Below are 23,701 nucleotides of genomic sequence, written 5' to 3' on the forward strand. Positions count from 1 at the left end.
AGATTGAGTACTATTCTGCCTGATGTCATCAACCCCTCTCAGAGTGCTTTTATCAAAGGTAGAGATATTGTAGGGAACATACTAATTTGTCAGGATTTGATACGACTCTATAAAAGAAAATCATGTTCCCCTAGAATGTTGATGAAGCTGGATATGCAAAAAGCATATGATTGCATAGAGTTTCCTTTCTCTATTTCTAATCCCTCTTATTCCTTTCTCTTACTCTAATCTCATTTAGTTTAGTTCAAATATTTCAAACCCCTAATTGTGAGCTCAGACGGACTAAATCAACAAGTAGATAGTGACCTTTGCTGTGGAGATCGACCCTCTACTTACCGCGACTATGTTAGTTAGTATATATATATATATATATATATATATATATATATATATATATATATATATATATATATATATATATATATATATATATATATATATATATATATATATATAGGAAGGATCAACTAAGGCCACTTATATATTTGAGTCCATAAGTCCTTCTAAGGGCCATTGGATCAAGGCAATGGAAGGCTAGGATTTGATGTCAATATGTGGCTACAAATTAATCCCTCCACCTTTTCTCTAATTAACTCATGAATTCAATAAAACAACCTCACTAATCATTCATCATCTCATCATCACAATTCCTCCTCCTCTCTCTTCATCTCACTTTTCTCTTTTCTCTAAAAAAAACCCCAAAATCCCAAAAAACCAAAACCCAAATAAATCACCCACTCCTCTCATCTTCATTCACCACCACCACCCCACCCGACACCAACTAACCACCCACCACCCCCGCCGCCGCCGCCCCACCGCTGCTGACTCGTTTTTTTTTTTTTTTTTCCACCTCGGTTTTTTTTTTCGTTTTGTGTTAATTTGTATGTTTTGAGTTGTTTTTTCCATTCATTATTTTTTTTATCTTTTATTTTATTTTAGTTGTCTTTTATTTTGTTAGTTCTCATTTTTTATTCATTTTCTTAAATCTCTTCTTGTTATACGTTTTTTTTAAGATTTCGGGTTTTAAATCTCGTTTTTTTTTGTGAGATACTTTTTTTTCATCTAAGATCTACTAAAATATTTTTCATAAAATTTGCTGTTTTAATCTTAGCTATATAAAAATTCTTATAATTTGTTGATTTTAATCTTATACTTGACCAAAAATGGACTAAAGTTATATAAAAATGAACCAAAGTTATACAAAAATAGACCAAAGTTATACAAAAATAGACCAAAGTTATACAAAAAAAGACTAAAGTTATACAAAACTTGGACTAAAGTTATACAAAAAATTGGACTAAAGTTATACAAAAATGAACCAAAGTTATACAAAAATGAACCAAAGTTATACAAAAATGGACCAAAGTTATACAAAAATGGACTAAAGTTATACAAATATGGATTAAAGTTATACAAATATGGACTAAAGTTATACAAATATGGACTAAAGTTATACAAAAATGGACCAAAGTTATACAAAAATGAACCAAAGTTATACAAAAATGGACTAAAGTTATACAAACATGAACCAAAGTTATACAAAAATAGACCAAAGTTATACAAAAAAAGACTAAAGTTATACAAAAATTGGACTAAAGTTATACAAAAAATTGGACTAAAGTTATACAAAAATGAACCAAAGTTATACAAAAATGAACCAAAGTTATACAAAAATGAACTAAAGTTATACAAATATGGATTAAAGTTATACAAATATGGACTAACTTTAGTCCATTTTTGTATAACTTTGGTTCATTTTTGTATAACTTTGGTTCATTTTTGTATAACTTTGGTGCATTTTTGTATAATTTTAGTCCAATTTTTTGTATAACTTTGGTTCATTTTTGTATAACTTTGGTTCATTTTTGTATAACTTTAGTCCATTTTTGTATAACTTTGGTTCATTTTTGTATAACTTTGGTCCATTTTTGTATAACTTTAATCCATATTTGTATAACTTTAGTCCATTTTTGTATAACTTTGGTACATTTTTGTATAACTTTGGTTCATTTTTGTATAACTTTGGTTCATTTTCGTATAACTTTAGTCCAATTTTTTGTATAACTTTAGTCCAATTTTTGTATAACTTTAGTCTTTTTTTGTATAACTTTGGTCTATTTTTGTATAACTTTGGTTCATGTTTGTATAACTTTGGTCCATTTTTGTATAACTTTAGTCTATTTTTGTATAACTTTTAGTCATTTTCGATAAATAAGTTGGAATTTATATAATTTTATGCAACTTTAGTCCAATTTTTTGTATGACTTTAGTCCCATTCGTATAACTTTAGTCCAAAATCGTATAACTCTAGTCGAAAATCGTATAACTTTAATCGAAAATAGTATAACTTTAATCTGACAAGAGTATAACTTTAATTTTTCAAATAACAAAAAAAAAAAAAAATTAACAACAAAAAAACAAAAAAAAAATTAAATCTGAAATATGACAAAAATAATAACACCAACTAGCAAAAACAAAACAACAACCAACCCAAAAACAACATTGGTATTCAATTAAACAACAACAAAAAAACACAAAGAAAACAAAAAAAAAACAGAAAAAATAAATAAAAACCAGATCTGACGAAAGGAAAAACAAAACAAACTTGAATGGTTGTATAACTTCAATTTATACAATGTATAACTTTAGATGTTAATAGTGTAACTTTAATATAAAAAGTGTATAACTTTAGTCATAAAATGTATAACTTTAATGTTTTAAGTGTATAACTTTAGTCGTAAATAGTATAACTTTAATGTTTGAAGTGTATAACTTTAGTCGTAAATAGTATAACTTTTATAAAAAACAAACAAATATGAAAAATCGTAATTAATCAACAAATATTAAATCTGAAAAAAAATTAAATAACAACCATCAATAACCAACAAAAAATTAATAACCAACAAAAAATTAAAAACCAAATAACAATAACCAACAAAAATTAAAAACCAAATAACAATAACAAAAAAGAATTAAAAAACCAAATAACAAAAACACAAAAATTAAAAAACAAGATCTAAAACTACCAAAAAAAAACCGAGCAAACCAAATAAGAAAGACAGCCAGAAAACCAAATAACATAAAGTTAACATTTTTAAAAATCAAAAAAAAAAAAAAAGAGGCGGCAGATCTGAATTTGAAAACAAAAACAAAAATGTGGTGAGGCGGGAATGTGGTGAGGCGTGAATGGTGAATCTGGGACGGCTGAGACAAGAAGGAGAAGAAAGGGGAATAGGAGGGAGAAGAAAGGTGGCGGTGGAGGGAGTGGAGGTCGGCGTGGATGGGATTGTCGGGGTGGCGGCAGGAGGGGCGCCGAAGAAAAAGGAATAGGAGGGAGAAGAAAGGTGGCGGTGGAGGGAGTGGAGGTCGGCGTGGATGGGGTTGTCGGGGTGGCGGCAGGAGGGGCGCCAAAGAAAGGGGAATAGGAGGGAGAAGAAATGTGGCGGTGGAGGGAGTGGAGGTCGGCGTGGATGGGGTTGTCGGGGTGGCGGCAGGAGGGGCGACATGGCAGAGGAAGGCAACATGGTGGCTGTCGGGTGGGTGAGGTTGACTGTGGTTGTCGATGGCAGTGGTGGCGGTGACGTTTGTGCGGTGATGAGGGAGTGGTTGTTGAAGGTGGGTGGTTTTGTGGTGGGATAATGAGAGGAGAGGTTTTTTTTTTTGGTTTTTTTTTTTGGTTGGTAATTTTAGAGAGAAATGAGATATAGAGAGAGAGTAGGTGGGTGGGATAATGAGAGGAGGTTAGGATAGGCTGAGTGTTTAAGGGAGTTTGAGTGATTAAGGAAGATAATTAGCTGAGATGAAATTGTAGCCTTTCATTTAGATACAATCTCATCTCTCCATCCCTTCCATCCAAGGGTTCTTATAAGGACTTAGGGCCTTATATGGTATCAAGGCCTTATAAGAACCCTTCTCTCTCTCTCTCTCTCTCTCTCTCTCTCTCTCTCTCTCTATATATATATATATATATATATATATATATATATATATATATATATATATATATATATATATATATTGTTGCGAAAAGTTATTAAGTTAAGGCATGTGGGAAGTTAGAAAAGTCGGCATGGCTCGATCGAGTGGGGGATACTCGATCGAGTAGGGTGGAATCGATCTAGTAGGCATAGCTCGATCGAGTGGGTTTATGGCAAAGTTGAACAGTCGCTGCTGTTTTGTGCAACTTGATCAAGTAGGAGGAGTACTCGATCGAGTGGGGGCTACTCGATCGAGTACGTAAGCGCCTCGATCGAGTGCGTTTTGTTGTACGTTTTGGTCAGGTTCTGGAGTTGAGGTACTCGATTGAGTAAGTGGGCAACTCGATCGAGTGACCTCTACTCGATCGAGTGAGTGTTGTTACTCGATCGAGTAAGTGCTGTACAAGTCGTATATGCTTTGAGCTATAGGCTATGTGATTACGTTTGTCTCTCCTCTTATAGCTCAAAGATATGCCGCCAAAGAGATCTGCTATGTATGCTAGGGCGCAAGAGATGAGTATGGATGATATAGCCTAGATGCTTGAGCATCAAGATGCGCTTACCGAGGTCCTAAAGAGGTTTGGAAAGGACAAAGATGCTGGGGTAGACTTTGCCAATATGAGCACTACGATATCCTGCTTCAACCCAAAGGAATACATGGGTACTGGTGCGCCAATTTTGCTCGACAATTGGCATAGGCAGATGGAGAACATCTTGGGAGTGGTTCATTGTCCCGAGGACTTCAAAGTGGAACAAGCTGTGTTCTACTTGAAAGATGCTGCGGGAGAGGGTGGGACATGGTACGAGAGAGTGCCCTAGATCTTTATCTGAAGTAAGGTAAGTCAGCTATACCATGGGTTGAGTTTAAGGGAGCTATGCGTCGGGAGTTTGTTCCAGAACATGTTCGTAGTAAGATGAGGGAGGAGTTTGATTCTTTCAAGATGACTTTGGAGATGACTGTGACTGAGTATTACCGAAAGTTTAATGAGAAATCGAGGTACGCAGAGGATATGGGCTGAGTCAGGAGAACTTGGCATTGAGGTTTGAGAAGGGGTTGACCTATCAGATAATGGAGAAGTTACCGGTTGGAGTCCTTATAGATGTTAAGGAAGTTTATGAGAGGGCAGGGAGAGCTGAGAGATTGGTCGAAATGTCCAAAGAGAACAAGGAGAGAGGTCCTGAAAAGAGAAAGGTGGTGGTCAGTCTAGCTACAAGAAGGGTAATTATAACCAGGCAAGGGCTTACTCATCGGGATCGGGTTTTAGTGGTGGAGCTTCTTATGGGCGTGGTCGTGGTGGTAGCGGTAGTAGCTGGAGTATCTCTTGCTTCAACTGTGGCGGTATGGGCCACAAGAGGCATGAGTGTACTAGTGCCAAGGGGAGAGGTTTTAAGAGGCCATCGTAGGGGAGCTTTTCGTAGGGTCCGTCTAAGAGTTATGCAAGCAACCAACCGGCTGGGTCATGGAATAATCAAGGAGGGCATGGTAACAACAATGGTGGATCCAACCGCAATGGCGATAATGCTCATCAGAAACCGGCGGCTAACAACAATCAAGGGTCAGCTGCCAAGCCATCTACTTCAGCTAGTACAGTTCAAGGAGGTGGACAAAAGACCAGCGGCAAGTTATTCATGATGGACAAGATAGCTACTGAGCATGATGCACACGTGATCACTGGTACCTTTCTTGTTAATGATGTTTCTGCCTTTGTTTTGTTTGATTCGAGGGCGTCACAATCTTTTATATCGCCGGGTCATGCTAAGCTTTTGGGTTTGAGAGAGTTTGAGTCTGTAAAATATGAGGTTTTTATACCGTCAGATGAGTCAGTGCCTTGTGGTAGGTTGTATAAGGACATATCCGTGATAGTTGCGCAAGTTGATCTTCCAGTGGATTTGTTAGAATTTTCTATAGACGGTTTTGAGATGATAGTTGGTATAGATTGGTTGGGTAAGTACAAGGTTAGAATATATTGTCACCAAAAGAAAGTTTCTTTAAGAGGTCCTAAGGGAGTTAGTGTGTATTATCGTGGGTTTGTTGTCAAACCCAAAGTCAAAGTGATTACAGCGGTGACCTTGAAGTCTTATCTGAGGAAGGGGTGTCCTTTGATTCTGTGCCACGTGAAAGATCATAGTATGGTTGGACCGACAGCTGATCAGATACCAGTGGTGAGAGAGTTTCTAGATGTTTTTCCGGAGGAGATACTAGGTTTGCCACCGAAGAGGGATATATATTTCAGCGCGGAGTTGAAACTAGGGACGGGACCAATCTCTAAGGCCCCGTAGCGCATGGGTCCTAAAGAGTTAGAAGAGCTGAAGAAGCAGTTGGATGATTTGATATATAAAGGATACATTAGACCTAGTGTATCGCCGTGGGGAGCACCAGTTCTGTTTGTGAAGAAGAAAAATGGGAGCTTGAGGTTGTGTATCGATTACAGGGAGCTGAACAGTGTTACAGTGAAGAACAAGTATCCTTTACCGAGGGTAGATGATCTCTTTGACCAGCTGAGTGGGACAAGAGTCTTTTAAAAGATTAATTTGAGATCAGGTTACCAGCAGGTGAGGATTCGGGATGAAGACATACCGAAGACAACTTTTCGATCGAGGTATGGTCACTATGAGTGTGTGGTGATGCCGTTTGGCTTGTCTAATGCACCATCAGTGTTTATGGATTTGATGAACCGAGTCTTCAGTCATTTTGTAGATCAGTTAGTGGTGGTGTTCATAGATGATATCTTAGTCTATTCCAAGACTAAGGAGAAGCATGAGGAGCACTTGAGGTTGGTGTTCCAAACTTTGCGTGACAATCAGCTTTATGCAAAATTGTCTAAGTGTGAGTTCTGGCTCAAGGAGGTTGCCTTTCTTCTTGGGTTTAGCAGGGTACTATCGTTGGTTCATGAAAGACTTTTCTAAGATCGCCAGGCCTATGACAGAGTTGATGAGGAAAAAGAACTGGTTTCGATGGGATGAAAGTTGTGAGACGACATTCCAAACATTAAAGCAGCGCTTGACCACAGCTCTAGTCTTAGCTTTACCTGAAGGGTGTGAGAACTTTGAAGTGTATACAGATGCTTCAAAGAACGGGTTGGGTTGTGTGTTGATGCAGAACGGGAAAGTCATTTCCTATGCTTCTAGGCAATTGAAGCCTTATGAGGAGAACTATCCGACACATGAACGAGTTCGGTGCAGTTGTGTTTGCTCTCAAGATTTAGAGGCACTATCTTTATGGAGCGACCTTTAAGGTGTTTTCAGATCACAAAAGTCTAAAGTACATCTTTACTCAAAAGGAGCTGAACATGAGACAGAGGAGGTGAATGGAGCTAATAGGGGACTATGACATGGATATCATATACCATGAAGGGAAAGCAAACGTGGTTGCTGATGCGTTGAGCAGGAAGAGTGTGCATTCTCTAAGCACAGCTGTGTCTTGAATGAGATTGATAGATGAGGTGGGTAAGATAGGGATACATGTGATACAAAATGGGGATGCTAGAGGAGACTTGACAGTGGAGCCAGATCTTTATGATGATATTCGCAGGAAGCAGGCTCATGATTTTAAGATTCAAGAGTGGAGAACTGGAGTAGAGAAAGGGACGGTGTCTCGGTTCTCTATTCATTCAGATGGGAGTGTTCGGTTTGATGGGAGATGGTGTGTACCTAGAGATGAGGAGTTCAAAAAGATAATTATGACAGAGGCTCATTGCACACCGTATTCAGTACATCCAGGTGGTGACAAGCTGTATAGAGATTTGAAGAATACTTTATGGTGGCCTGGGATGAAAAGAGAGACAGCTGAGTTCGTGGCTAGATGTTTGACATGTTAGAGGGTTAAGGGAGAGCAGCGGCGACCACAAGGTAAGATTCAGTCTCTTGAGGTACCTGAGTGGAAATGGGAGTTTATCTCCATGGATTTTATAGTGGGTTTACCGCGGAGCCAGCAGGGTAATAACATGATATGGGTGATCGTTGACCGTTTGACTAAGTCAGCTCACTTTATTCCAATGAAATATACATGGAGTAAGGTTCAGTTGGCTAGTGGGTACAAGAAGCATGTGGTGAGGTTACATGGAGTCCTAAAGGACATTGTGTCAGATTGAGATGCGAGGTTTATTTCTCGGTTTTGGCAAGAGTTGTAGGAAATGATGGGAACTACCTTGAAGATGATTACGTCATTTCATCCTACAACAGATGGACAGACGGAGAGAACTATCAAGACCTTGGAGGATATGTTGAGAGCTTGTGTGATGGAGTTTGTTGGTAGTTAGGAACATAGGTTGGATCTGATAAAGATTTTCTTACAACAACAGCTACCATACGAGTATTGGGATGGCACCGTTTGAGGCTTTGTATGGGAGGAGGTGTAGGAGTCCGATTTATTGGGATGATAGAGCTGAGGCAGTGGTTTTAGGACCAACGATAGTACAAGAGATGATAGACCAAGTGAAAATGATTAGGCAAAAGATGAAAGCGGCCCAGGATCGACAAAAGAGCTATGCGGACTTACATCGCCGTGACATCGAGTTTCAGGTTGGGGATAAGGTTCTTTTGAAAGTGTCACCTATGCGGGGGGGGGGGGGGGGGGGGGGGGGAAGGGGGGGGGGGGGGGGGGGGGGGGGGGGGAGGGGGGTTATGCGGGTTGGTAAGAAAGGGAAGTTGAATCAAAAGTTCATCGCACCATATAAGATTTTGGATCGTGTGGGAGAGTTTGCTTATCGGTTAGCTTTACCACTAGCTTTGGATCGTGTACATAATGTGTTCCATGTGTCTCAGTTACGGAAGTATGTGAGTGATCCTTCCCATGTGTTAGAAGTGGAGAACATCGAGTTGAATGAATCCTTGTCTTATCTTGAGGTGCCAAAACAGATTCTTGATCGCAAGGTTCGAAAAACTAGGTCCGGGGAAACGGTGTTACTCAAGGTTCTATGGTCTAATCACGAGGTTGAGGAAGCAACTTGGGAGGCAGAAATGGCTATGAGGGAGCGGTATCTGTCACTTTTTGATCAGGTATGTGTTGTTACGGGGATTTAACCATGTTTCTTTTAAGGGGGTAGGAGATGGTCGCATAAGGTTTGGTATGGTTTTATGTTGGTTTTTGTACAATTAGTGGATGTTTTGAGTTAGTATGAGTTGTGGTTGGGGTTTTATTTTGAGTTTTTGTTGCGTTGTTGTGTCCTGGTTGAGTTATTATGTTTGTTTTTGAGTATGGGTTTGAACTTTGGGGACGAAGTTCATTTTTAAGGAGGGAAGACTGTAATATTAAAAAATTTTGTACTGTTAGGTACTCTATCGAGTAAGGCTTACTCGGTCGAGTAAGTGAGTTTTGGTTACGAAGCAGTGTACTGTCTGATGGGTACTAGATTGAGTATGAGTCACTCGATCAAGTAGGGGGCACTCGAACGAGTAAGTCACTTACTCGATCGAGTAAGTCGGTTTTACGAGATTACTTTGCCGGATTTTGTTAGCAATGCGATAAAGATATATAAACACCTTTCGAAAGTTCTTTTCACTTTTACCCTATTCTAAACTTCACAAATATAAAAACAAGTTACGTTGCTTCTCTCTTTGGCATTGCTATGGAATCCTAAGGATTGTGACGTCGGAATCCAGAGTTCTTTACGCCGTTGAGACCGTCGCGTTGTGGGTAAGATCCCAGTATAGTTTTTATGTTGTTTCATTGTTTTTTAGTTGAAACCTAAATTCGGTAGATTGGGGGTTTTGGGGTGTATTGTTGGTTTAGATGATGATTGTATGATTGTGTGATTAATAGGAGGTGATTTCGTAGAGGAACGTTTCTGATTAGCTAATTGTGACGATATTGGTGATTACCTTTCCAGGTAGGATTTCCTACTCAGTTATTGGTTACATGTGTATTGGATACTTGGTTGATTGTTGTTATTGATATATATCATATTGAATTGGTAATTATTGATGTAGTAGTTGGTTGGTTGTTGTTTGTATGTGGTTCGCGAGGTGCGCCTCAGCTGAGTGGAGTCACTTGCGGGAGTGGCTTCACGCCCTTGATTCGTCCCCAGTGGAACCCGCCATAAGAGGGGATGTGCACATTAAGGAACATGGGTTTGCGCTCGGTATTGATGAGCGGGGCTTCAGTGGGAACGACTGCGGTCCCCCACTAGCGGTGTGGATTACTGGTTACGGCCGTAATCTGTCAGACTAGACCGTCAGGCTAGTCAGGTGATTGGGGATGTGACGGTGTTTAAGGATTGTATATATTGTTGATATTGCTTTATCTTATATTGTGTAATCAGAAACTGACCTCGTTTAATTGCTTTAAAAACTGTGGTGATCCATTCGGGGATGGTGAGTGGTTATTGAGCAGGTATGAGATGGATTCACGAGAGATAGCTGGGATTGAGTCACCACGAGTCACTTAGAGTCTTCGCTGTGTTGTCGAACTTTATATTTCCTTTAGTTGATTTTGGTATTTGGAACAGTTGTATTTCATTTGATAGTTTTGGTTTGGCTATGTATCGCACTAAACTTATTTAATAAAGTAAGTTCTTTTATGGTCCTTTTGTATTCATTACCTCGGGTAACCGAGATGGTAGCACTTCCATGCATTAGATGGTCTTGGTAAGGCACCTTGGTGTATGGGGGTGTTACAAATGGTCATTGGGTTATTCGCCCTATAGTTTTGAGCGGAGCTTAGGTGGTAAGGCTGCGGTCCCCACTGGCGGTGTGGATTACTGGTTGCGACTAGTAATCTGGCAGGACTATACCTTCGTGTTAGTCAGGTGATTGGTGAATTAGTGGAGTTGGAGGTTTGTGCTTGTGTTATGCCATGTTTTTATTATGTTCTTCAGTTACTGACCTTATGTGGTTTTGTCCGTGTTTCTTTCATATTATGTGTCTGCGGTGATCCATTATGGTGAGCAGTCAGTCTTAGCAGGTGTTATTTTATGGAGCTTATCTGGGTGCGTTGGAGGAACAAGTATTTTACCGAGTCTTGGCATGGAGTAGTCTCATCGTAGTTGTTTTGTTTCATCAGTTGTATCTTTCCTTTTGTTGAGTTAAAGCTTGTAATTAACTTTAATAGTTCTTTTATTGACGTTGAGATATACAATTCCTCGGGCAACCGAGATGGTAACGAACGTATCTTCTAGGGAAGGTCTTGTTAAGGCTCTGATACTGTCGTTTCGTACCAAAAATAAAATACCTAGATTACTGCTAACAGAAGTCAGCGGTAAGTAGGGTCGATCTCCACAGGGAGGCGGTGTACTATCTATTTGTCTATTTATCTGTCTAATGTCACGATGGGGGTTGAATTGATTTTAACTAAACTACTAAGGCTAAAGGCAAGAGAAAAAGGATAAAGGGAATTAGCAATAAGAGAAAGGGAGTATGCTAGGAGTCGGTCTACCGTGGCAGCTATCAAATTTTATACTATTGGGAATACTGAGGCGATTAAACTATTGATAAGAAGAGCTATGGTCGTCACCTTTCGGTCCTTAAACCGCCCTAGAGCGTAAAATGACTTAACTTTCGCCCTCACCGCAATACCCTATTGTAATTAAGCAAGCCTTCCCTTCCAATCTTTCGATCTAGGTCGGGGTTAACTAGATTTATGGTCTCCTGCATGCATTCATTCGACCGGATAACAGTTAAATTGCCTAATACAATTCCTACCGCAAGTCTAACCTATTCAAGTCAGTTAAAACATCGCTACCACGGCTTCCCTAATCCTAACATACTAGGGGGAATTAGCTAGACATGGACTAAATAAGAACAATAAATAAAGAGGGAGAGGGAATAACAAACATTAAATAAAAAGAGAGAAAGGAGAGAAGAAATTACTGATATAAATGATCCGGAAAACAAAGAACAAAAGTAACAGGGAAAGTGACAGAAGAAAGTAACGTATATTGATCCTTGGATCCTAACTAATGACGTCCTAACTCCTATTTATAAGAAAATAGGAGTACAAATAACCTAATGACGGAATTAGAGCTAAAAAGCCCAGCCCGTCAGCAATATCCACTCGATCGAGCAACTAAATCACTCGATCGAGTGAACTTGACTCAAAAACAGCTCGATCGACCTAGAATAGTGCTCGATCGAGTAAGGCTATAAAGGAACTGGTCGATCGAGTAAGTAATGTGCTCGATCGACTGATTATTGACTCCTAGACCACTCGATCGACTAATAAATCACTCGATCGAGTGGTCCTTGACTTCAGCAGCTCATCATTCTCGTTAGTTGACTTTGACTTGTCCTTTTAGCTCCCGAAACACCTTCACGCATCCCAAGATAGCTATATTTCCGCTCCAAATCTACTCTTCCTCCAAATGCATGCTAAAAGGACGGTAAATGACTTGATTCTACTACTTCCTGGTTCATTCCTGCAAATAAGACAAGAACTTCCAAAGTATGCAATTCGGGGCATTTCGTAGCATAAAACCACGATAAAAGCATAGAAATACGTGCATAAAATAGGCTAAAAAGACTATATAAAATGCACGTATCAGGCTCCTTGGTAGATGAGGGTGTTACAAAGTGGTATCAGAGCGACGATTTTGGAACCTGTAACCAATGAACATAATGAACGTAGAGAGTTAAATAAATGAACCTGGTGTATGTATGTTGGGAGCCCCTTGTGTATTTGATTTTGGGTGAGAAGGCGCCTTCATTCCCAAATCCTGGCCTCAATATGCTTAAGCCAGCCACTTCAAATGGGAGTATTGAGTTGGGGATTGTATGAACATGTGTGTGATGTACAAGATATGTGCATAGAGGTAATGCCATGTGCAATTGATAACGTATGTGATGCGTGACCGCTTTTATAATTGTGTGCGTGAGTATGTGGATGGGACAAGTACGACGTATTAGAAGCATGTGAGTGGATATGTAGTGGCATGTATGTTTGATAACTAGTTTACATGTTTGCAGTATTTGATTAATTGCATGAGCATGTTACCGTTGTAGAATTAGATATGAATGTGAATAAAATAGAGCACCGTTGCCGCTATGGGTAGACATGTGGGCTAAGGTATGTAATAATAGATTTGTATGTTAAATGGAACGCAAAATAATAGTGTTATAATGTATTGGTTGCGATGCTTTTGTTATATGTAAAGTGATGATAGTCAACGGTATTAGTATAGGAGATAACTAGCGACGAGTTCTAAGTATGCCTTAGATTCCGAGCGATTTGTTGTTTTGCAGGAATGACCGATCAATTCATGATCAGCCGTTGGTCATTTTGACTTACTCAACCGAGTAGGAGGGAGTACTCGATCGAGTTCGCTGGAAACAGAATCGATGTTAATTCTGCCAAATGCTGAAACTCGACCGAGCACTCCTAACGCGATCGAGTAGAGCATACTCGATCGAGTACCTCAGACACTCGATCGAGTGTCGCTGTTTCAGAACACGGGATTTCTAAAAAGATTTTAGGCTTATATCTTTAATATCCCTCACGCTTTATACCTTATTTCTTCTTTCTTACCCTAAATCTCTCATAAACTTTACTTTTTACAAAACCTTGGTGAAAATTTTGTGCTCTTGTTCTTCCGAATCGTTCTAAGTTCATCCACCTTATTCGATTTGCAAACTAATTCAAGGTAAATATTTACTTCTTTCTTTGATTTTGATGCAATTAGAAGCCTATGAAATGTTATAATTTCTGAAATTTTAATATTTATGCCTTAAGATTGTCTTATAATTGCTATATTTTGATACAAATTATCTTGAATCCTTGTTATTGATGCCAGGAACTACAAATTTTAACCCGGTGTTTGGTAATATACAACCCGGATTTTCTATGGTTTACCCCCAAATTTTCAATTTCTTTCATCTAATCCATCTTTAAAGGTTGAAAAAGGGTAGGGAATGCTAGTATTACTATATTTAGTGCTTGCTTTTAGCTATTCTCATCAGAAAATTCGTCTTAAAACTCCATCTTTTGAGTATACAAGTTTGAAACTTTATCCTAATTTTGCTATAAAAGTCGGACAGTTGAGCGTAATTTTTGGTAGAAATTCACCCCGAATTCTTTCTAGAACTTGCCCAAACTTCGTATTTTGAAATCTTAACCCATCTTTTATGATTTGTGAAGAGTAAAGGAGGTTAGTAAGACCATGTTTTGCTTTCAAATTTTACATATTTTGCGAAAGAATTCATCTTAAGCCTCGTCTTATATATATCCGACGGTAATTTTTGCTGACTTCAAGCAAAATGACGCCTTTTTGAACTTGCTAGGTCGCACCTTGAAGCCAACAAGGTATATAGATGTGGGTGTGTTGGAAGAGCTGAAGATTGAGGTTGATGTCCGTCATATCTTTGAGGTTTTAGGTTTGGAGGGTTTGTATAGGTTGAGGAAGCATTCTTATGCTTTTCTGACTCTTGAGTTCATGTGCTCCTTTTCATATGACGAAGATGGGAAGACGCTGAGTTTTAGGTTGATGAACACCAGGTTTTACATGACTCTTGACCAGTTTGATGACCACCTGAGACTTACCCGGCCTAAGAAGGGGTATCTTAGCGATGTCCCGACTGAGTGTGGAGCTAGTAGTTACCTGCCCTTACTCACTGGTAGACTTACCCCTACCGCGAGTGTTATGCTGATTAGCGATGTTCAACACATGATCTTGAAGACTTTACTCCGATCTTTGATGTAATATCCGTCTTTTTAGAGACCCGTTGACCGACGTTGACTGACCTTAGACACCTATCTTAACCTTCGGAAACCTTACGAGTTAAACCTTATGACGTTGTGAGCCTTTGAGTTTGTGTTACTCGATCTAGCAGAGGCTACTCGATCGAGTAGTCTAGGCACTCGATCGAGTAGAGGCCACTCGATCGAGTAAGTGGGTTACTCGATCGAGTAATGTGAGTTCAGCGGGGAATTATAAATCGCAAAATCGTGAAACCCAATCATTTCTCTACTTTTCTTCCTAAACTTAGATGCCATCATTTCACTTTTCCCCCACCATGGTTCATCTCCTTGAGGCCTTTGAGAGTGGTTACACCATAGGGATGGGATGCTTGAGTCGGGTAGCGGTCTTAACGCTGGATTACTTTGCTTAGGTATGTTGTCATCATCATCGTCTCCCTTGATTTCAGTTATGGTAGTAGTAGTAATAGATGGTTATGCTGGTTGTTATAGGTGGTTTTGGTGGTTGGTTGTTATCTTATGGTCGTGCGTGGAATTGTTCCGGTTTGCTAAAGGTAGGTTTTCCTACTCAGTGTTGTTGATTGTCTAGAGTGTCGATTGTTGTTATATTATTTGTTTAGTGTCGATGTTGGTAGTGTAGTTTGATTATTACTGACCGTTGTTATTGTATAATGTGGTTGGGTGTGGTTGTTTATCTATGGTTCTCGAGGTGCATCATCGGCTGAGTGGAGTCACTTGCGGGAGTGGCTTCACGCCCTTGATTCGCCCTCTGTGGAACCCGCTACAGAAGGGGATGTGCACATAAAGGAACATGGGTTATCGCTCGGATTTGATGAGCGAGGCTTAGGTGGGAACGGCTGCGGTCCCCCGCTGGCAGGACTAGACCTTCGGGCAGTCAGAGATGCGTGGTTGGTTGGAGGTGGTAGTGTGTGTTTATTATTGTATCTCGTTGTGTCTGCTTTCATATCTGTTACCTCAGTTACTGACCTTGTGTGGTGTTGTTGTGTTGTCTTCTTGTGTTGTGTGTGTCAAGATCCACTATGGTGAGAAGTCAGTCTTAGCAGGTTGGTGTATGGATCTTAGCGGGGTGCTTGGAGGGACCGGTCTACCACGAGTCTTGGCAGAGATAGTTCCACCTAGTTTATAGTTATCACGAGTTGTATCTTTTGTATCGTTGTTTGGTTTAAATCACTTTTAATTTAATATAACTGTTCTTTAATCGACATTTGATTATTACTGTCCTCGGGCAACCGAGATGGTAGCACCCTTATCTGCTAAGGAAGGTCTTGTTAAGGCTCCTTGGTAGATGGGGGTGTTACAAAGTGGTATCAGAGAGACGATTTTGGAACCTGTAACTAATGAGCCTAATGAACGTAGTGAGTCTAATAAAATGAACATGGTGTATGTATGTTGGGAGCCCCAGCCGATGCTTGATTTTGGGTGAGTAGGCGCCCTCATTTCAAAATCTTGGCCCCAATGTGCTTAAGCCAGCCACTAAGTACGAGGATATCGAGTCGGGAGTTATGTGCATGGATGTGTATGATCAATAAGTTATAAATAGTTGTGATTGATGGAGTCTATGGTAATGTTTAGTGCGTGAAAATAGTGACAACAAACTGTAAAGGTTTGTGGATTGTTGGAAGTGTGTGTGGGTGTGGGTGTGACCAAGATAGTGAAGGTGCTAATAGTTGCATACGAATGTTGGATAATGTGATGATAGTAACAAGTCGCGAGTCGAGTCTTTATATGCGTTCTAATTAGTATAAGTTGGCAAGTATTGTTTGGGAATGGAATGTATGGATGTTGCTGAGTACTTTTGTGATATGGCGTAGTTATGTTAGATATTTGGTTGATGAATTATCGTGACATGTTTGAAATTTGTAGCGAATTTGAGTAATATATGATGGTTTATTGATAGGTTGATGCTTAGTGTAGTGTATACATAAGTTGGATAGTTGAATTTGCAAATGCGTAAGCAAATGAGAAGTAATGTGTTGGTTGTTTATATGTATGAGCTGATATCATAGCGAATTGAATTGTATAATATTTGACATAGGATGCATGGATGATATGTGTAGTGTTCAAATGAAATATTGGTGTTACGATTGATTAGTAATAATGTGTCGTGATTGGATGAAATAATCTGTGACGATATCCAAATATACTTGGAATCGACACGAGATGTTGTTTTGCAGGAATCGCTAACTAAACTCGTAACTTTTGACCGTGTACCTAACCTTACTTGACCGAGTACGAGTGCTTACACGACCGAGTAGACCTTACCCGATCTAGTTATGGAGTTATTAGGTCAAAAAACTTGGAACTGCCAGCTAAAACTCGATCGAGTAGCTCTAACTCGATCGAGTAGAGGCCACTCGATCGAGAACCCTACTTACTCGATCGAGTAAGTGCTACAGTACCCGGTAAATGACGGGATTCTTATACCTTTCCTTCCTCTTTTCTTCTTTGTTCTTTCATACACTAAACCCTAATTTCTTTCAATCTCTCTCTTTCTCTCAAAAACTTGGTGATTTTTGTGCTTGTTTCCTTGGTTTTCTTCTTGTTTATTTCACCCTTTCCACTTGCTAATCATTCAAGGTAACAATGTTCATCCTTTTCCTTGTTTTTAATCAATTAGAACCATATAAAGTGTTGGATTTCATCTGGAAATTCGATTTATACACATATATTATTGCTTATTATTGTTGTAACATGGTATAATTGCCTTAAATTGTTGTTTCTTGATGCTAGAAATAAAAAAATCGAATCAATATGGGGGTATATGTGGACCAAAATTTCTAGGGTTTGGGATTTAAATTGAATTTTTGTTTGTCTTTTGAGTATGAAAGGGGGAAAATTGAGTAATGTATGTTGTGGGTATCATGTTTAGTGTTGATTTTGACTAGTTTTGCTTAAATTTTTGTCTTAAAACTTCGTCTTAAAAGTGCCCCAAACTGAAATTCGCCCTAATTCTTCATGATATTTACCTATTTGTGAAGCTATTTTGAAAAGCTTAATACCTTAATTTGGTAGTTGTTTGTTAATTGATGTTATACCTTTCATATTTTGAAAGTTGTAAAGACCGTCTGAGATGAATTATGGTAGTAGCATGGTTAAAACTTTTGATTGTTTTGGTGAAAGTGTGTACGTAGTTATTTCTTCTTCCATGAGTATGCATGAAAAGTTTATTTATCTTCAAGTAAGAGTCAGTTTGTGTGCCTAAAGTGTGTGTTAAAACAGATGTCGAGACCTGCAGTTGGTACCCGTCAGAGTAAGAGGGGGAGGGCTTCTGAGCCTGAGGTTGGTGAGGGGAGTCAGGGACCCACTGTTCCACCCGTGCCTGAGTACCCCACCGTTGTGTTTGATGACTTCAAGCAAAGAGAGGCCTTTGTCGAGTTACAAAAACGTCGTATGAAACCAACCTGTTATATCGACTTTAAGGTAGAGAAATATGTGAGGCATATATTTGAGACCTTGGGTTTGAATGGTTTATACCATCTTAGGAAACATTCCTACTCCTTCCTGACTTTGGAGTTCATGAGTTCTTTTCTCTATGATGCGGCGGCTAAGACCGTCCAATTTCGCCTCATGAACACAAGTTTCATCTTGACCATGGACTTGTTTGCTACCCGCCTTGGCCTTGCCCGACTGGAGAAGGGAGCCCTTAGGGATATCCCGACTGAGTGTGGAGCCAGTAGTTACATGCCTTGCTTTACCGGTAAGAACGCCCCCACTTCTAGCAACATGTTGATAAATGATGTGCAACATATCACTTTGACGATCTTTCTTCGTGCCTTGACTTGCCTACTCTATGACCGGAAGGATGTGATTAAGCTTAACTCACATGAGTTGATGTTGCTTGTTGTCTACCTAAACCCCACCTGAGCCCCGAGAGTCTCTTACAGTGCCTCGGCCATAGTCTGTGCTAGCCTAGCTTTGATGGCCACCTCTGGGACCCGATACTTGAGTTGTGGCGCCATTGCCACACGGTTGGCAGAGCATCTAACCACTTTTGAGGCCTCCTTTGCCCTTACAGCCTTGGCCCCGTCTGTGCCCACCTTGGACCGTGAGTATTTTCTCGACCAGAAATGGTTAAGAACTTTGGATGGTGGTAGGTTGACCTGGAGAGTTTGGGGTATGAGCTGGATGAACATGCCTGACCCCGAGCACCTTCACGTGACTGAGCCCTTGACAGCGGTGGTAGTGGCAGCGGACTCCGATGATGAGGAGAAGGCTCCTGCGCGACAGTATTACCTCATTGATGATGATCTTTTGGAGGTGATGCAAGAGCCGACTAAGAAGGAGCAGGCTAGACCCGAGGATAGGCAGCGTAGAGTGGAGAGGGGACAGAGACGGGTGAGGGAGAGAGTCGCTAAGACCCAGCCAGATCAGCCAGTGCCCCCACAGCATCAGTTTCCCAGCTACCCTTCGTTCTTTAGTCCTAAGATGAGGGCGAGTTAGCTCACGGAGAGGGTATCTGCCACCTTCGCGCTCTGGAACCTACACGAGATGGCATATGTGCAGGGCATCAGGACCGCTTCGGCCCAACCGGTGTGGTGGAGAGGTGTTGGAGATGATGGTGGAGTCTTTCACTCTTTTGGGGTGGATCGGACTACTTGGGGAGAGCCTCAAAGTTACCCTTACGATTATTTGGCACCTTGGCGCGTGGGAGCAAACTCAGGGGTTGGAGCCACCACAGATCAGGAGACAGGAGGAGCTGGCACATCCGGAGGTAGAGGTGGAGATGAGGAGATGGAGGAGCCTGCCGTGGAGTGATGTTGTTCCTTTGGTTTCATATATATACTCGTTTTCATGGATTTGTCATAGTTAGTACTCGAATTGTTGATACTTTTGTTACATTTCGGTTTGTATTTGGCCATAAGACCGTATTTAGAATGTTTTGAGGATGTTATACAGATGGTTGGTGTCGGAATTAAAATTCCGACTTACATATGTGTCCTTGGTTATGCAAAGTGCACATTTGAGGAATTTCGACCTGTGGCTACTCGATCGAGTGCCCCTCACTCGATCGAGTAACTGCAGGAGTGATTTAGAATTGCATTCTGATCTCGACATACTTGATCGAGTAGCTGATGAACTCGATCGAGTAACGTCAACTCGATCGAGTACCTCCCGAGCTCGATCGAGTGCCAATGTATGATGTTTAATTCGTTTCAAAACTTGCTTAGAACTTCAAGCTTGTGGTCCTTGTGATTAATGTTCCTTCTTTTGGTGGATGACAGCAGCGTCGAGTCTTAAGTGTGGTTTATAAGCTTGTATATAAATATATGGTTTAAACAATTTAAGTATGGTTTATACAATTTGCATACTAGATCGAATTACCTCAAGTAACATGTCGTATGGTGGTTATAATTTTTGTTGCATCATTTGTATGATCGCATAAGTAATTATTTGATGTCATGTATGATAATGTATGACAGAATGCGTAATTGTATTGTTCACTATTCCGATAGTTTTCATATAAATGAATCATATCTATGTTATGTCAAGGAAGTATCATGGTCGTTATGAGTCTCAATGTATGATATGATTTGTTCGTAATGTCAATATGGAATGAAAATTTTTCGCCTTGTGTAATAGTTACGGTTGTTTTGATGGTGAACTTTGGGGATGAAGTTCCTTTTAAGAGGGGAAGAGTAATGTCGCATGGGAAAATGACAATCTCGTAGTATTTTGAGTAGTTGCTTGAGTAATTGTTGAATGATTGTTATATAATGGTTGTTAAATGATTATTATATAATGATTGGCAATTGTTGTTGATTAAATTTATCACGTTGTTGTATCTCGTTTCCAAATAATTGTTCACAAAGTTGTTATATAGTTGAATGGTAGTTGTTAAATAATCGAATTGTTGCTGAGTAGAGGCCACTCGATCGAGTAAGTGGGTTACTCGATCGAGTAACGTGGGTTCAGCGGGGAATTATAAATCGCAAAATCGTGAAACCCAAATCATTTCTCTACTTTTCTTCCTAAACGTAGATGTCGTCATTTCACTTCTCCTCCACCATGGTTCATCTCCTTGAGGAATTTGAGAGTGGTTACACCATAGGGATGGGATGCTTGAGTCGGGTAGCGGTCTTGACGCCGGATTGCTTTGCTTACGTATGTTGTCATCATCATCGTCTCCCTTGATTCAGTTATGATTATGGTAGTAGTAGTAATAGATGGTTATGCTGGTTGTTATAGGTGGTTTTGGTGGTTGCTTGTTATCTTATGGTCGTGCGCGGAATCGTTGTGGTTTGCTAAAGGTAGGTTTTCCTACTAAGTGTTGTTGATTGTCTAGAGTGTCGACTGTTGTTGTATGATTGGTTTAGTGTCGCTGTTGGTAGTGTAGTTTGGTTATTACTGACCGTTGTTGTTGTATAATATGGTTGGGTGTAGTTGTTTGTCTATGGTTCTCGAGGTGCGTCTTCGGCTGAGTGGAGTCACTTGCGGGAGTGGCTTCACGCCCTTGATTCGCCTTCTGTGGAATCCGCCATAGAAGGGGATGTGCACATTAAGGAATATTGGTTATCGCTCGGATTGGATGAGCGGGGCTTAGGTGGGAACGGCTGCGGTCCCCCACTGGCAGGACTGGACCTTCGGGCAGTCAGAGATGCGTGGTTGGTTGGAGGAGGTGGTGTTTGTGTATTAATGTATCTCTTTGTGTCTGCTTTCATACCTGTTACCTCAGTTACTGACCTTGTGTGGTGTTGTTGTGTTGTCTTCTTGTGTTGTGTCTGCCGTGATCCACTATGGTGAGCAGTCAGTCTTAGTAGGTTGGTGTATGGATCTTAGCGGGGTGCTTGGAGGGACCGGTCTACCACGAGTCTTGGCAGAGATAGTTCCACCCAGTTTATAGTTATCACGAGTTGTATGTTTTGCATCGCTGTTTGGTTTAAATCACTTGTAATTTAATATAACTGTTCTTTAATCGACATTTGATTATTACTGTCCTCAGGCAACCGAGATGGTAGCACCCTTATCTGCTAGGAAAGCTCTTGTTAAGGCTCCTTGGTCGATGGGGGTGTTACATTTGACTTGTTTGTTGTATGGTAGGAAGGATGTGAGTAAGCTGAACTCACACGAGGTTATCTTGTTGATCTCTTATTTGAACCCCACCTGAGAGAAGCGTTTCGCTTATAGTCCCTCTACGATAGTGTGTGCTAGCTTAGCTTTGATGGCTAAGTTTTCGACTCGCCATATCAGTTGCGGCGTTATCGCCACCCATTTGGCTGAGAGGTTGACAAACTTTGAGGCTTTACCTGCTCCCAAACCTATGTGTGCGGTTGTCCCGACCTTGGATAGAGACTATTTCATACATCAGAAGTGATTACGAGTGTTGGAGGGTGGAGGTCTAGCTTGGAGGATGCGGGGTAGGAGTTGGATGAGAGTACCTGACACGGACCATCTTCCTGTGACAGAGCCTTTGGCGGGGGCTTCACCTGATAGTGAGGAGGATGACCTTCCTCACCAGACCTACTTGATCATCGACGACCTTCATGAGGAGATGCCAGAGCCGGTTGGGGGAGACCGTGCTAGGAGGGAGGATTAGGTGCCTTTGGAGGGTAGAGGACCCCGAAGAGCTAAAGTGGTTGTTGGAGAGTCAGAGTTTGTTCAGCAGGGACAACCTCAGTATCAGTACCCCGGTTACCCGCCTTCCTTTCGCCCCCAAATGCAGGTGAGTGAGCTCACGGAGAGGGTGTCGAACACTTTGGTGCTCCGGAACCTACATGAGATGGCTTATCTTCAGGGTGTGGGGACCAACTTGGCTCACCCAGTATGGTGGCGTGGAGTAGGGAATGATAGCGGTGTGTTTCACTCCTAGGGGGTGGATAAGGCCACATGGGGAGCCCCAGAGAGCTATCCTTATGGATTCCTTGCACCGTGGAGGAGAGGAGGAGACTCAGGTACATGAGCTGTCACCGGAGTAGGTGTTGGATCAGGTATATCAGGAGCTGGCACTTCAGGAGCTGGAGGCGATGATAAGATGGAGGAGGACCGTGGCGGTGACCCTGAGTGACCGATCTTTATTTTTTTTTTCATGCTTGTGTTAGTACACTTATGTCGGATTTTCATCTTTTATTGCGGTCTTTGGATTTTTATTTGGTGATGTAATCGGCCATAAGGCCATACTGGTGACTGGTTTTTTAGACCTTGTTTGTAGGTACAATTTTGTCGGGAATAAAACCCCGAAACTTGCATGATCCTTTACTTAAAGTTGCATTCTGCCGGACATTCTGACCTGGAGATACTCGACCGAGTACCTTATACTCCATCGAGTACCATGTATGTTGCATTTAACGAACATTCTGATCTGCACATACTCGACCGAGTATGTCTAACTCGATCGAGTACCTTACGCTGTGCTCGATCGAGTACATCTAACTCGATCGAGTGCCCCTTTATATTAATAAAGACCATTTTGCTCATTTGGCATGGGATCATGGGGGTATTTTTTGTTGAGCGATATGATCATTGATGATTACCTTTGTGCTCTCTACTTGTGTATGAGTTGTATAAAGAAATTATACAGTAATTGTCATTCTATGTGGTTGCTAACTTTTGTTTCGTCGTTTGGCGACCATTTCGGGATGGGTTATGTTGACATTGAGTTGGCCACGATGGTATCATGGTGTCACATAGGTGAGTTACCTTTCCATTTCTATGTAAACCGAGTAGTATTTGTTGGGCATGACAAATTCATTTTGTGTTGTTGGTTTTCATCTTATATGTTCACATGGATGCATGTTAGTCTTGTAATGTCGAGGAATAGGTTGTGGTGTTCGTTTTTTTGTGTGGGTAAACCATCTTAGAGGCGAACTTCGGGAATGAAGTTCCTTTTAAGAGGGGAAGAGTAATGTCGCGCGTGAAAACGTTTTAAAAAAATATAATAAAATATTTGTTGTTTTAAGTGATTTATTTGTTGTTGAAGTAGTTTAATTGGTTCTTGAATAATTGAGTTGTTGCCTTGTTATGAAGATATGAATTATGTTGAGTAACTTAATTGTGTTGTACTTGTTTGGTATAATGGGAGTAGTAGTTTGTATCTATTTATCTATTCGATTGTTAACACTTAGATGGTGACTCGTGATGGAGT

The sequence above is a fragment of the Silene latifolia genome, chromosome 7 (genome assembly GCF_048544455.1).
Source record: "Silene latifolia isolate original U9 population chromosome 7, ASM4854445v1, whole genome shotgun sequence".
NCBI classification, from domain to species: Eukaryota; Viridiplantae; Streptophyta; class Magnoliopsida; order Caryophyllales; family Caryophyllaceae; genus Silene; species Silene latifolia.